Source organism: Myotis daubentonii, chromosome X (assembly GCF_963259705.1).
Source record: "Myotis daubentonii chromosome X, mMyoDau2.1, whole genome shotgun sequence".
NCBI lineage: Eukaryota > Metazoa > Chordata > Mammalia > Chiroptera > Vespertilionidae > Myotis > Myotis daubentonii.
In genome coordinates this window covers 22,642,177-22,656,070 of record NC_081861.1, presented here as the reverse complement: position 1 = coordinate 22,656,070, position 13,894 = coordinate 22,642,177, and the positions used below count along the sequence as shown (strand labels likewise).

The 13,894-nt window shown below is 42.7% G+C and overlaps 1 pseudogene; it reads left to right on the top strand.

Annotated features, from left to right (window-relative positions):
• Positions 1-5,624, top strand: part of LOC132223430 (ubiquitin thioesterase OTUB1-like) — an 86,352-nt pseudogene extending 80,728 nt beyond the window's left edge.
• Positions 5,625-13,894: the final 8,270 nt, after the last annotated feature.

Here is a 13,894-nt window from a genome sequence, read left to right as displayed (position 1 = left end):
TCCATGTGTGCATATACATTCCAAAAGAAGAATATCAGAAATTTGAAGTTTGTCCTCAAGCCTCTGAAACTGAGTCTCATCCATGTGACTCTGGTTCACAGAGAAAAATGCCATACCCCAGATCTTTCTACCCCATTAGAGGGCAGGCCTCTCTAAGCATTTCAGCAAATGAAATGGGAATAATCCTAGCTCAGAAATGTTGGGGCTGCTTATTGATTCAGAGGATGGGTTACTGGCCAGTGTTGCTAAACTGTACTATTACTCTTATAGACTTAGAGAAGTTGGATAACTTACATAAAAGTCACAAGACTTGTACACTGAAAAGTAAAAGACATTGATGAAAAAAATTGAAGAAGACACAAATATAAAGATATACCATGTTCATAGATGGAAGAATTAATATTGTAAAAATGTCCATATTACTCAAACAATCTACAGATTCAATGTAATCCCTATAAAAAATTCCAAAGGCATTTTTCACAAAAATAGAACAAACAATCCTAAAATTCATATGGAACCACAAAAGACATAAAATACCCAAAAGCAATCTTGAGAAGGAAGGACAAAGATGGAGGCATCATGCTATGCTCCCTGATTTCAAACTACATTTCAGAGCTATAGTAATCAAAATGACATGATATTAATACAACAAGAGACACATAAATCAGAATAGAGAGCTTAGAAATAAACCCCTATAATTTTTGACAAAGGAGTCAAGAATATAGAATAGGGAAAAGACAATCTCTCTAATAAATGGTATTGGGAAAACTGACTATCCCCATGCAAAACAATGAAACTAGACAACTATCTTATACAATATACAAAAGTTAACTCAAATGGATTAAAGACAGGGGGAAAAAGACCTGAAATCATAAAACTCCTAGAAGAAAGATAGGTAATAATCTCCTTGGCATAAGTCCTGGTGATAATTATTAGATTTGATACCAAAAGCAAAGGCAACAAAAGTAAAGATAAACAATTGGGATTATTGTTAAAACCCGTATGCACATCAAAGGAAACAACAAGATTAAAAGTCAACTCACTGAATGGAGAAAATATTTGAAAATCTATACCTTATAAAGAGCCAATATCCAAAATATATAAAGAACTCATACAACTCACTATCAAAACTAGAGGCCCAGTGCACAAAAATTTGTGCACTCGGGGGGGAAGGAGGGTCCCTCAGTCCGGCCTATGCCCTCTCACAGTCTGGGACCCCTCGGGAGATAACGACCTGCTGGCTTAGGCCTGCTCAGGGTGGCAGAGAGCAGGCCTAATCCCTACGTACAGCCCCTGGTCGGGCTCAGAACAGGGCCAATTGGGAAATTGGGGCGCCGCCCCCTGTCATGCACAGAGCAGGGCGGATCGGGAGGTTGTGATGCCACCCTCAGTCATGCTCAGGGTAGGGCCGATTGGGGGGGTTGGGGGACCACCCCCTGTCACACTCAAGGCAGGGTCGATGGGGAGGTTGCGGCACCACCCCCTGTCACGCACAGAGCAGGGCCAATCAGGGGGTTGGGGAGCTCCCCCCTGTCACGCACAGAGCAGGGGCGATCATAGGGTTAGGGAGCTCCCCCCTGTCATGCACAGAGCAGGGGCGATCACGGGGTTGGGGAGCTCCCCCCTGTCACGCACAGAGCAGGGCCCATCAGGGGGTTGGGGAGCTCCCCCCTGTCATGCACAGAGCAGGGCGGATCAGGAGGTTGGGGCGCTGCCCTCTATCACCCACAGAGTAGGGCTGATCAGGGGGTTGGGGCGCCGCCACTGTCACACTCAGAGCAGGGCCAATGGGGAGGTTATGGCTCTACCCCATCACACACAGAGCAGGGCCCGTAGGGTGGAGGGGTAGGGGCACCGCCCTCTATCACCCACAGAGCAGGGCCGATCAGGGGGTTGGGGCGCTGCCACTCTCACACACAGAGCAGGGCCCGTGGGGTAGGGGGGTTGGGGTGCCGCACCTTGTCACAAACAGAGCCACAGGGCGATCAGGAGGTTGGGGAGCTACCCCCTACCAGGCACAGAGCTGGGCCGATCAAGGGGTTGGGGCGCCTTCCCCTGTCACAAACAAAGCAGGGCCGATAGGGAGGTTGTGGCCCCGCCCCCTGTCACACACAGAGCCCCAGGGTGATCAGGGGGTTTGGGCGCTGCCCCCTGTCATGCTGATCCCGGTGCCCGGAGACCTCGTGGCTCCACTGATCCCAGTGCTGGGAGGCATATTATCCTTTTACTATATAGAATAGAGGCCTGGTGCATGGGTGGGGGCTGGCTGGTTTGCCCTGAAGGGTGTCCCGGATCAGGGTGGGGGTCCCCAATGGGGTGCCTGACCAGCCTGGATGAGGGGATGATGGCTGTTTGCAGCTGGTCACACACCCTTCAGGGTGGGGGTCCCCACTGCGGTGCCTTGCCAGTCTGGATGAGGGGCTGAGGGCTGTTTTCAGGCTGAGACTGAAGCTCCCAACTGCTTCTTTTTTTCTTTTTTTTTTTAATTCTGAGCCAGCTTTAGCTCTGAGGCTCCAGCTCTTAGGCCTCCGCTCCTGAAAGCAGGTATCTCGTTTGTTTAGGTTCTACAATCGAAACTCTGTATCAACTCCAGGTCTGAGATCCCGGCTAGCTGAAAGCTGGTTTCTGGGGTTTTGTTTAGCTTCTATTTTTGTAACTATGTTTCAAACTGCCAGCTCAGAGGCCTGAAGCGGCAGGCAGGGAACGTTGGAGTCCTCCATCACTGAAGCAAGCAAGCCTCATGTTAGTTTCAAGCTGCCTGGCTGCCGGCCGCCATCTTGGCTGACAGTTAATTTGCATATTGCCCTGATTAGCCAATGGGAAGGGTAGCGGTCGTACGCCAATTACCATGTTTCTCTTTTATTTGATAGGACTAGAGGCCCGGTGCACAAAAATTTGTGCACTTGGGGGAAGGGGGGGGTGTCTCTCAGTCTGGCCTGTGCCCTCTCGCAGTCTGGGACCCCTCGGAAGATAACGCCCTGCTGGCTTAGGCCTGCTCCCGGGTGGCAGAGGGCAGGCCCAATCCCTAGGTGCAGCCCCTGGTCAGGCTCAGAGCAGGGCCGATTGGGGAGTTGGGGCGCTGCCCCCTGTCATGCACAGAGCAGGGCGGATCAGGAGGTTTTGATGCCACCCTCAGTCACGCTCAGGGTAGGGCCGATTGGGGGGTTGGGGCACCGCCCCCTGTCACACTCAAGGCAGGGTCGATAGGGAGGTTGCGGCGCCACCCCCTGTCACGCACAGAGCAGGGCCCATCAGGGGGGTTGGGGCTCCTTCCCCTGTCACACACGGAGCAGGGTCGATCAGGGGGTTGGGGAGCTCCCCCCTGTCACGCACAGAGCAGGGCCCATCAGGGGGTTGGGACGCCACCACTGTCACACTCAGGGCAGGGCCATGGGGAGGTTATGGCTCTACCCCATCACACACAGAGCAGGGCCCGTGGGGGGGGGGTTGTGGCACCACCCTCTATCACCCACAGAGCAGGGCCGATCAGGGGGTTGGGGCGCTGCCACTCTCACACTCAGGGCAGGGCCGATGGGGAGGTTATGGCTCTACCCTGTCACACACAGAGCAGGGCCCATGGGGGGGGGGGCGGGTTGGGGCGCCGCACCCTGTCACACACAGAGTCGCAGGGCGATCAGAGGTTGGGGAGCTCCCCCGTATCAGGCACAGAGCAGGGCTGATCAGGAGGTTGGGGCGCCTTCCCCTGTCACAAACAGAGCAGGGCGAATAGGGAGGTTGTGGCCCCGCCCCCTGTCACACACAGAGCTGCAGGCCGATCAGGGGGTTTGGGCGCTGCCCCCTGTCACGCTGATCCCGGTGCCGGGAGGCCTCTCGGCTCCACTGATCCCGATGCTGGGAGGCATATTACCCTTTTACTATATAGGGTAGAGGCCTGGTGCATGGGTGGGGCTGGCTGGTTTGCCCTGAAGGGTGTCCTGGATCAGGGTGGGGGTCCCCACTGGGGTGCCTGGCCAGCCTGGGTGAGGGGATGATGGCTGTTTGCAGCTGGTCACATACCCTTCAGGGTGGGGGTCCCCACTGGGGTGCCTGGCCAGCCTGGGTGAGGGGATGATGGCTGTTTGCAGCTGGTCACACACCCTTCAGGGTGGGGGTCCCCACTGGGGTGCCTGGCCAGCCTGGGTGAGGGGCTGAGGGCTGTTTGCAGCTGGTCACACACCCTTCAGGGTGGGGGTCCCCACTGCAGTGCCTGGCCAGTCTGCGTGAGGGGCTGAGGGCTGTTTTCAGGCTGGCGGGTGACGGAAGCTCCCAATCGCTCCTTTTTTTTTTTTTTTTTTTTTTTTTTTTTTTTTTTTTTTTTTTTTTTTTTAAATTCTGGGCCAGCTTTAGCTCTGAGGCTCCAGCTCTTAGGCCTCCGCTGCTGAAAGTAGGTATCTGGTTTGTTTCGGTTCAAAACAATGTATAACTCCAGCTCTGACTCCAGCTCTGAGATCCCAGCTCACTGAAAGCTGGTTTCTTGGTTTTTTTTAGCTTCTATATTTGTTAAAATGTCTCAAACTGCAGGCTCAGAGGCCTGCAAGGCAGGCGGGGAATGTTGGTTTCCTCCGTCCATGAAGCAAGCAAGCCTCATGTTAGTTTCAAGCTGCCTGGCTGCCGGCCGCCATCTTGGCTGACAGTTAATTTGCATATTGCCCTGATTAGCCAATGGGAAGGGTAGCGGTCGTACGCCAATTACCATGTTTCTCTTTTATTAGATAGGATGGGCTCACTGATTCTTAGCAGAGCCCAGTAAGGAGAGTTTGGCAGCTAGGGCACCAAATTTAAGGAGGCACTTACTCTGTGTGTAAATGCCTTCTTAAAAGTAATATGCCTAGAGCAGAAGCAGGAGCCCCTAGGCAGCAACACTGAAGGTGTTAACTGATTGGCCTATGATGAAGCCATCATGGCTCAGCAGGACCGAGTTCAACAAGAGATTGCTGTGCAGAACTCTCTGATCTCAGAGCAGCTGGAGCTCTCGGTTATGTATAAGAATTATGCTGAGGATGACAATATCTACCAACAGAAGATCAAGTACCTTCACAAAAAATACTTGTACATCCGCAAGACCAGGCCTGATGGAAACTACTTCTATAGAGCCTTTGAATTCTCCCACTTGGAGGTGCTGCTGGATGACAGCAAGGAATTGCAGAGGTTCAAGGCTGTGTCTGCCAAGAGCAAAGAAGACGTCTGTCCCAGGGCTTCACGGAGTTCACAATTGAGGATTTCCACAACACACTCATGGACCTGATCGAGCAGGTGGAGGAGCAGACCTCAGTAGCAGATCTGCTGGCTTCCTTCAATGACCAGAGCACCTCAGACTACCTGGTAGTCTACCTTCAACTGCTCACCTCTGGCTACCTACAGCGGGAAAGCAAGTTCTTTGAGCACTTCATAGAGGGCAGGTAGACTGTCAAGGAGTTCTGCCAGCAGGAGGTGGAGCCTATGTACAAGGAGAGCAACCACATCCACATCATCGCGCTGGCCCAGGCCCTCAACATCTCCGTCCAGGTGGAGTACATAGATTGTGATGCGGTCAGCACCACCAACCCCACATCTTCCCTGAGAGTTCTGAGTCCAGGGTCTATCTTCTCTATCAGCCTGGACATTACGATATCCTCTACAAATAGGGATGACCCTGCCCTCCGCGGCCCTGTTGCCCTGCTGCCCTCATCTCTGCCAGGCACTAGACATGTACAGATGTTTTTGTGTGGTTATAAATGGTCATATTTCACCCCCCCCCTTCCCTGTCCTACAACTTTTATGTTTTATTAATGGGGATGCTGGTGGTGGGAAAAAATGCCTATAGAGGGGATAGAAGGTGAAGGAAAATAAATAAAAAAACAAATAAACAAATGGGGAAAATGTAATATACCTAGGGCCTTTTTTTCTGTCTCCGTTTCTATTATCATCCCTCCCCATACAGCAGTTTTATAGTTATATCCATGCAGCCATACAGGTCCCTATACTAGAATCAGGTCTCACAGACTTATTCACATTTTGCAGCTTCCTTTTATGAGACAAGGTAAACTGCTCTGTCCCCCCATGCCTATCTTTTTTATTTTTTATTTATTTTAAGCACCGAGTTAGTCCTGATCCCCCTTCATGTGTGAAGCATGTTAGCTGCCTTCTCCAAAAAGACCTAACTTCTTGGCCATTATTTCCTATTACTAGAGCGGGAACCCAGCAACATGCAGCCTTGCTCACACTTGTGGTTTTCTTTTTTGTATCTGATCCATGGAGATGCTTGTCTTTTACCCAAGACCAGCTGTGTTTTTTAGTTTATCTTTGCTATATTTTATCTATCAATACTATTGTTTGCAGCAGGAGAGAAATAAAAATATGTAGAATTTGATTTATCTTATTTTTCATTTAGAAATATTTAACCTATAATGTATAGATAAATTATAAATGATTGATCATTAGGTTAATTATTACTTTAAAGCCTTCTAATGACATTTATATATTCTCTCTTTATTTTAACTAGTTATTCAAAATCTACCTAATAATATATTTGTGTTAAATACAAGCTTTAGATTTCAAATGAGGAATGCTAGAGTATTAAATGCAAACAAGATAGGAGAGCTCTGTAAGAAAACTTGATTACCATTGGAAGTTGAAAAGAAAAAAAATGAAATGAATTAGGCCTCCTAGGCTTTACAGATTGAGCTTTTTGCTTCTGTATCAAATGCATAAGAGAGAGGGAGGATTTTTTTGTCTCATGCATGCATGTGTATTGTATTTTATTATCAATTATGATAATGAATCTGTTCTCAGAGGAGAGGTTAATTGTCCATTTATCCAGGCTCCAGCCAACTTTACTATAAAATTAATTTTGTGATATATACTCTATGTTTAATGATCAACAAATAAATTAATTTTAAGAAAGGGCTGGAGGTTGGCATTGTAGAATTTGTTAATTTTTTATTAAATTTATTGGGGTGACATTCATCAACATAAACACATAGGTTTCAGGTGTGGGTTTCTGTGTTACAAAATCTGTATATTGCACTCTGTGCCCACCACCCAAAGTCAAATCTTCTCCTGTTACCATATATTAGGAATCCCTTCTCCCCTCACCCCCTCAACCATCACACTGCTGTTTGTGTCCACGAATTTCATTTTTATATCCCACATATGAGTGAAATTACATGGTTCTTAGCTTTTTCTAACTTATTTCACTTAGCATAATGTTCTCAATGTTCATTCATGTTGTTGCAAATAGATCTATTTCATCCTTTCTTATGGCCGAATAGTATTGCATTGTGTATATGTACCACATCTTCTTTATCCAGTCCTCTATTACAGGATACTTTGGTTGTTCCCATGTATTTGCCATGGTGAATAATGCTGCAATGAGCACAGCAGTGCATATATCTTTGCGAATACATGATTTCGATCTTTTCAGGTATCTACCTAGGAGAGCAATTGCTGGGTCATATGGTAGCTCTTTCTTAAATTTTTGAGGAGTTGCCAGACTGCTTTCCGTAGTAGTTGTACCAGTCTACATTCCCACCAACAATGAATGAGGGTTTCCTTTTTTTCCCACAATCTCTCCAACACTTGTTATTGTTTGTCTTACTGATAATGGCCAAACTAACAGGTGTGATCTGATATCTTATGGTAGCTTTGACTTGCATTTCCCTAATTGCCAGTGAGTTTGAACATCTTTTCATATATCTAATGGCAGTTTGTATGTCTTATTGGGAGAGGTGTATTTTCAGATCCTCTGCTCACTTTTTGATTGGGTTGTTTGTTTGGTGTTGAGTTTTATGAGTTCTTAATATATTTGGGAAAATGAACCTTTGTTGGAGCTACTGTTTACAAATATCTCCCATCTCATTGGCCACCTCTTTCTTTTGTCAGTTTCTTTTGCTGTGCAGAAGGTTTTAGTTTGATATAGTCCCATTCATTTATTTTTTTTCTATTTACCTTCCTTGCCTTTGGGGTCAAGTTCATAAAATGTTCTCTATGACCAAGGTCCATAAGTTTGGTAGCTATATTTTATTCTATGCAACTTATTGTTTCAGGTCTTATATTTAGGTCATGATACATTTTGAATTAACTTTTGTACATCCAGTTTCATTCATTTGCATGTGGCTTTCCAGTTTTCCCAGCATCGTTTATTGAAGAGACTATCTTTACTCCATTGTGTGTTTCTGGATCCTTTGTCAAAAATGATCTGTCCAATACATATGGTTTTATAGCTGAGCTCTCTATTCTGTTCCAATGATCTGTGTGTCTGTTTCTCTGCCAATACCATGCAGTTTTTATTATCTTAGCTCTGTAGTATAATTTGAAGACAAGTAGTATGATATCTCCAGCCTCGTTTTTTCACCCCTCAAGATTGCTTTGGATATTCAGGGTCTTTTTTGATTCCATATAAATCTAATGATTTCTTGTTCTCTTTCTTTAAAAACAACATTGGGGTTTTTATGGGGATTACATCAAATCTGTATCTTGTTTTGGGCAATATGCCCATTTTAACTATGTTGATTCTTCCAATCCATGAACATGGGATATTTTTCCATTTTTTGTGTGTGTTTCTTTCAATCTCTCTCTCTCTCTTTTAATTTATTGTCTAAAATTTTACATATGTCTCCTTTTTCCCTGCTTGACCTCCCCCCCCAAGCCATTCCCACCCCAGACAAGCCCCCACCGCCCCAGTGTCTGTGTCCATTGGTTATCTAATGCATGCATACAAGTCCTTTGGTTGCTCTCTAACCCTCCATCCCCTGCCATTTGTCTGTGAATCTATTCTTGTTCATCAGTTTATGTTGTTCATTATATTCCACAAATGAGTGAGATCATATGATATTTATCTTTCTCTGACTGACTTATTTGACTTAGCATAATGCTCACCAGTTCCATCCATGGTGTGGCAAATGGTAAAAGTTCTTTCTTTTTTATAGCAGCATAGTACTCCATAGTGTAGATGTACCACAGGTTTTAATCCACTCATCAGCTGATGGGCACTGAGGCTGTTTCCAAATCTTAGCTATTGTAAATTGTGCTGCTATGAACATAGGGGTGCATATATCCTTTCTGATTGGTGTTTCTGGTTTCTTGGGATATATTACTAGAAGTGGGATTACTGGGTCAAATGGGAGTTCCATTTTTATTTTTTGAGGAAAATCCATACTATCTTCCACAGTGGCTGTACCAGTCTGCATTCCCACCAGCAGTGCATGATTGTTCCTTTTTCTCCACATCCTCGCCAGCACTTGAAAGTTTGTTGATTTGTTGATGATAACCATTCTGACAGGTATGAGATGGTATTTCATTGTTGTTTTGATTTGCATCTCTTGCATGATTAGTGACTTTGAGCATGTTTTCATATGTCTCTTGGCCTTCTGTATGTCCTCTTTCGAAAAGGGTCTATTTAGTCCTTAGCCCATGTTTTGATTGGATCATTTATCTTCTCCATTTGTTAAGATGTATGAGTTCTCTGTAAATATTGGAGATTAAACCCTTATCTGTAATAGCATTGGCAAATATGTTCTCCCATGTAGTGGGCTTTCTTGTTGTTTTGTTGATGGTTTCTTTTGCTGTGCAGAAGCTTTTGATTTTGATGTAGTTCCATTTGTTTATTTTCTGCTTAGTTTCCATTGCCCTAGGAGCTGTGTTGGTAAAGATATTGCTATGACACATGTCTGGTATTTTGCTGCCTATGGAGTCCTGAAGGATTTTTATGGTTTCCCATCTTATATTTAAATTTTTTTAGCCATTTTGAGTTTGGTTTTGTGTATGGTGTAAGTTGGTGATCTAGTTTCTTTCTTTCTTTCTTTCTTTCTTTCTTTCTTTCTTTCTTTCTTTCTTTCTTTTTTTTCATGTATCTGACCAAATTTCTCAGCACCATTTATTGAAGAGACTGTCTTGACTCCAATTGTATGCTCTTGCCTCCTTTGTCAAATATCAATTGAGCATAATGGCTTGGGTCGATTTCTGGGTTCTCTGTTCTGTTCCATTGGTCTATATATCTGTTATTGTGCCAGTACCATGCAGTTTCGAGAACCGTGGCTTGGTAATATAGCTTGATATCTGGTATTGTGATCCCTCAAAATTTGTTCTTTCTCAGGATAGCTGTGGCTATTCGGGTCTTTTTATTATTCCAGATGAATTTTTGGAGACTTTGTTCTAGATCTTTGGAGTATGCCGTTGGTATTTTAATGAGGATTTCATTGAATCTGTAGATTGCTTTGGGTAGTAAGGACATTTTAATGATGTTGATTCTACCAATCCATGAACATGGTGTGTTCTTCCATCTGTTTATGTCTTCCTCTATCTCCTTTTTCAATGTCCTGTAGTTTTCAGAGTATAGGTCTTTTACCTCATTAGTTAAGTTTATTCCTAGGTATCTTAATTTTTTTGGTGCAATGGTAACTGGGATTATTTTTTATGTTTCTCTTTCTGTGAGTTCATTATTGGTGTATAAAAAAGCCATAGATTTCTGGGTGTTAATTTTGTATCCTGCTACATTGCTGAATTCATTTATTAGGTCTAGTAGTTTTTGATGGAGTCTTTGGGGTTTTGTATGTATAATATCATGTCATCTGTGAATAAGGACAGTTTTACTTCATCTTTTCCAATTTGGAGGCCTTTTATTTCTTCTTCTTGTCTGATTGCTATGGCTAGCATGTCCAGTACTATATTGAACAGGAGTGGTGAAAGTGGGCATCCCTGTTTTGTTCCTGTTCTTAAGGAAAATGGTTTTAGTTTTTGCCCATTTAGTATGATGTTGGCTGTAGGTTTGTCATATAAGGCTTTTATTATGTTGAGGTATGATCCCTCTATTCCAGTGGTTCTCAACCTTCTGGCCCTTTAAATATAGTTCCTCATGTTGTGACCCAACCATAAAATTATTTTCGTTGCTACTTCATAACTGTAATGTTGCTACTGTTATGAATCATAATGTAAATATCTGATATTCAGGTGACCCCTGTGAAAGGGTCATTTGACCACCAAAGGGGTCGCGACCCACAGGTTGAGAACCGATGCTCTATTCCCACTTTGCTGATGGTTTTTATCAAGAAAGGATGTTGGATTTTGTCAAATGATTTTTCTGCATCAATTGATATGATTATGTGATATTTGTCTCTCAATTTTGTATGTGATGTATCACATTTATTGATTTGTGGATATTGTACCATCCTTGCATCCCCGGAATGAATCCCAGTTGGTCATGGGGTATGAGCTTTCTAATATAATGATTCCGATTTGCTAGAATTTTGTTAAGGATTTTAGCATAAATATTCCTCAAGGATATTAGCTGTAGTTCTCTTTTTTTTGTGGTTTCTTCATCTGGTTTTGGAATTAGAGTAATGCTGGCTTCATAGAAAGAGCTTGGAAGTGTGCCTTCCTCTTGAAATTTTTGGAATTGTCTGGGGAGGATAGGTTTTAGTTCTTTGAATGCTTGGTAGAACTCCCATGTAAAGCCATCCGGACCAGTGTCTTTGTTTGCTGGATGATTTTTTTATCACTGCTTCAATTTCTTCAGTAGTTATTGGCCTATTCAGGTTTTTTTATTCTTCCTGATAAACTTTTGGGAGTTTGTATTTTTCTAAGAATATGTTCATTTCATCTAGGTTGTCCATTTTTTTTGGAATAGAGTTGTTCATAGTATTTTTTTATAATCCTTTGTATTTCTGTGTGATCAGTTTTTACTTCACCTCTTTCATTTCTGAATTTATTTGGGTCCTCTCTCTTTGCTTCTTGGTGAGCCTGGCTAGAGTGTCATCAATCTTGTTTATTCTTTCAAAGAACCAGCTCTTGGTTTTGTTGATCTATTGTATTGTTTTTTTGGTCTCTATGTCATTTATTTCTGCTCTGATTTTTATTATTTCCTTCCTTCTGCTTATGGTGGGCTTTTTTTGTTGCTCGCTTTCTAACTCTTTGATTTGTAAGGGTTAGATAATTTATTACCATTTTTTCTTCTTTTTTCAGGTAGGCCTGTAGAGTTATGAACTTCCCTCTCAAGACTGCTTTCACTGTGTCCAATAGATTTTGGATTGTTGTGTTTTCATTGCCATTTGTTGCCATGATGCTTTTTATTTCTTCTTTGATCTTTTTGGTAACCCAATCATTGTTTAATAGCATGCTATTTAGCCTCCAGGTGTTTGATTTTTTTATTGTAGTTGATTTCTACTTTTATGCCATTGTGATGTGAGAAGATGCTTGATATTATTTCTATCCTCCTAAATTTGAAGAGACTTTGCCTGTGTCCCAATATGTGGTCTATCTTTGAAAATGACCCATGTGCAATTGAGAAGAATGTATATTCTGTGGCTTTGGGATGAAATGTTCTGAAGATGTCAATTAATTCCATCTGATCTAGTGAGTCATTTAAGATTGCTGTTTCTTTGCTGATTTTTTGTTTAGAGGATTTATCCAGTGGTGTCAGTGGGATATTAAAGTCCCCTACTATGACTGCATTGCTGTCAATCTCTCCCTTGATATCCTCCAGAAGTTTTTTTTTTTTTTTATGTATTTGGGTGCTCCTGTATTGGGTGCATATATGTTTACCAAAGTTATATCTTCTTGTTGAATTGCTCCATTTAGTATTATTATGAAGTGGCCTTCCTTATCTCTTGTTATGGCCTTCACTTTGAAGTCTAATTTCTCAGATATAAGTATTGCTACTCCAGTCTTTCAATCTTTTTTTAATAATGCTTTGCAATTTTCAGTATATACTAATAGGTCTTTCACATTCTTTGTTAAGTTTATTCCTAGGTATTTTACTCTTTTGGTTTAAATTGCTAAAGTAATTGTTTTTTGTTGTTATTTTTTGTTTGTTTGTTTTTCATTTCTTTTTCTGAAGTTTTGTTGTTAGTATGCAGGAAGGCAATGGATTTTTCACATTGATTTTGTACCCTACAACTTGACTGTATTCATTATTGTTTCAAATAGTTTTTGTTGGGTTCTTTAGGGCTTTCTATATATAGAATCATGTTGTCTAAAAAAAAATAAAATAACAGTTTATGCTCAGGTCTCTCTTCTTCCCTCGGCATCATTTATTGATTCCTGTCTTTGGTATGACTAATTCTTTCCTCAATCTGGTTGGTTCTGTTTTCTATACTCAGTAGTTCACTCTTAAACGTTTTAAATGCATGCTTCATTTCTAGGATTTTTTTTTAATAATCTTTATTGTTAAAAGTATTACCTATGTTCCCCTTTTTCCCCCATTGACCTGTTCTATCCTGCCCCTGCTCCCCACCCCAGGCCTTTACCACCCTATTATCTGTGACCATGGGTTATGCATATATGCATACATGTTTATTGGTTGAACTCCTCCCACCCACCCACCTCCCTCTCCCACTTACCCATCCTCCCCTGCCTTCCCTCTGAGGTTCAAAAGTCTATTCCATTCTTTTGATTGGTTCTTTTGTAAAGTTTCAATTTGTTTGGTAAAGTACTGGTTTTGTTCATTGATTTGTTTTCTGAGTGCACTGAATTTCCTGTCTATATTTTCTCACATCTCATTGAGTATTTTCAGAACTGTAATCTTTAAATATCTGTCATTTATATCACATATTTTCATGTATTCCAGCTCGCTTTCTGGGAATTTTTCATTTTCTTTCTGGTCGCCCTTGTTACTATGGTTATTCATGGTGTTTGCTGTTATCCTTTACCTACACATTTATATATATATATATATATATATATATATATATATATATATATATATATATATATCCTACGCTGCTTTCTCTGAAGAGGTCTTTCTACCACTTTCCAGTAAATGGTGCTGACTCGCAAGGTGTTTTACCTCCGTGATCTCCCAGTATTGACCTCCACAGCTTCCATAAGATAGTACAGCAGTGCTCCTTGGGGTTAGGATTTGGTTTTCCTTCACTGTAATGGTGACTCCTGACCTCCATGGGGTCCCACCTCAAGCACCTTT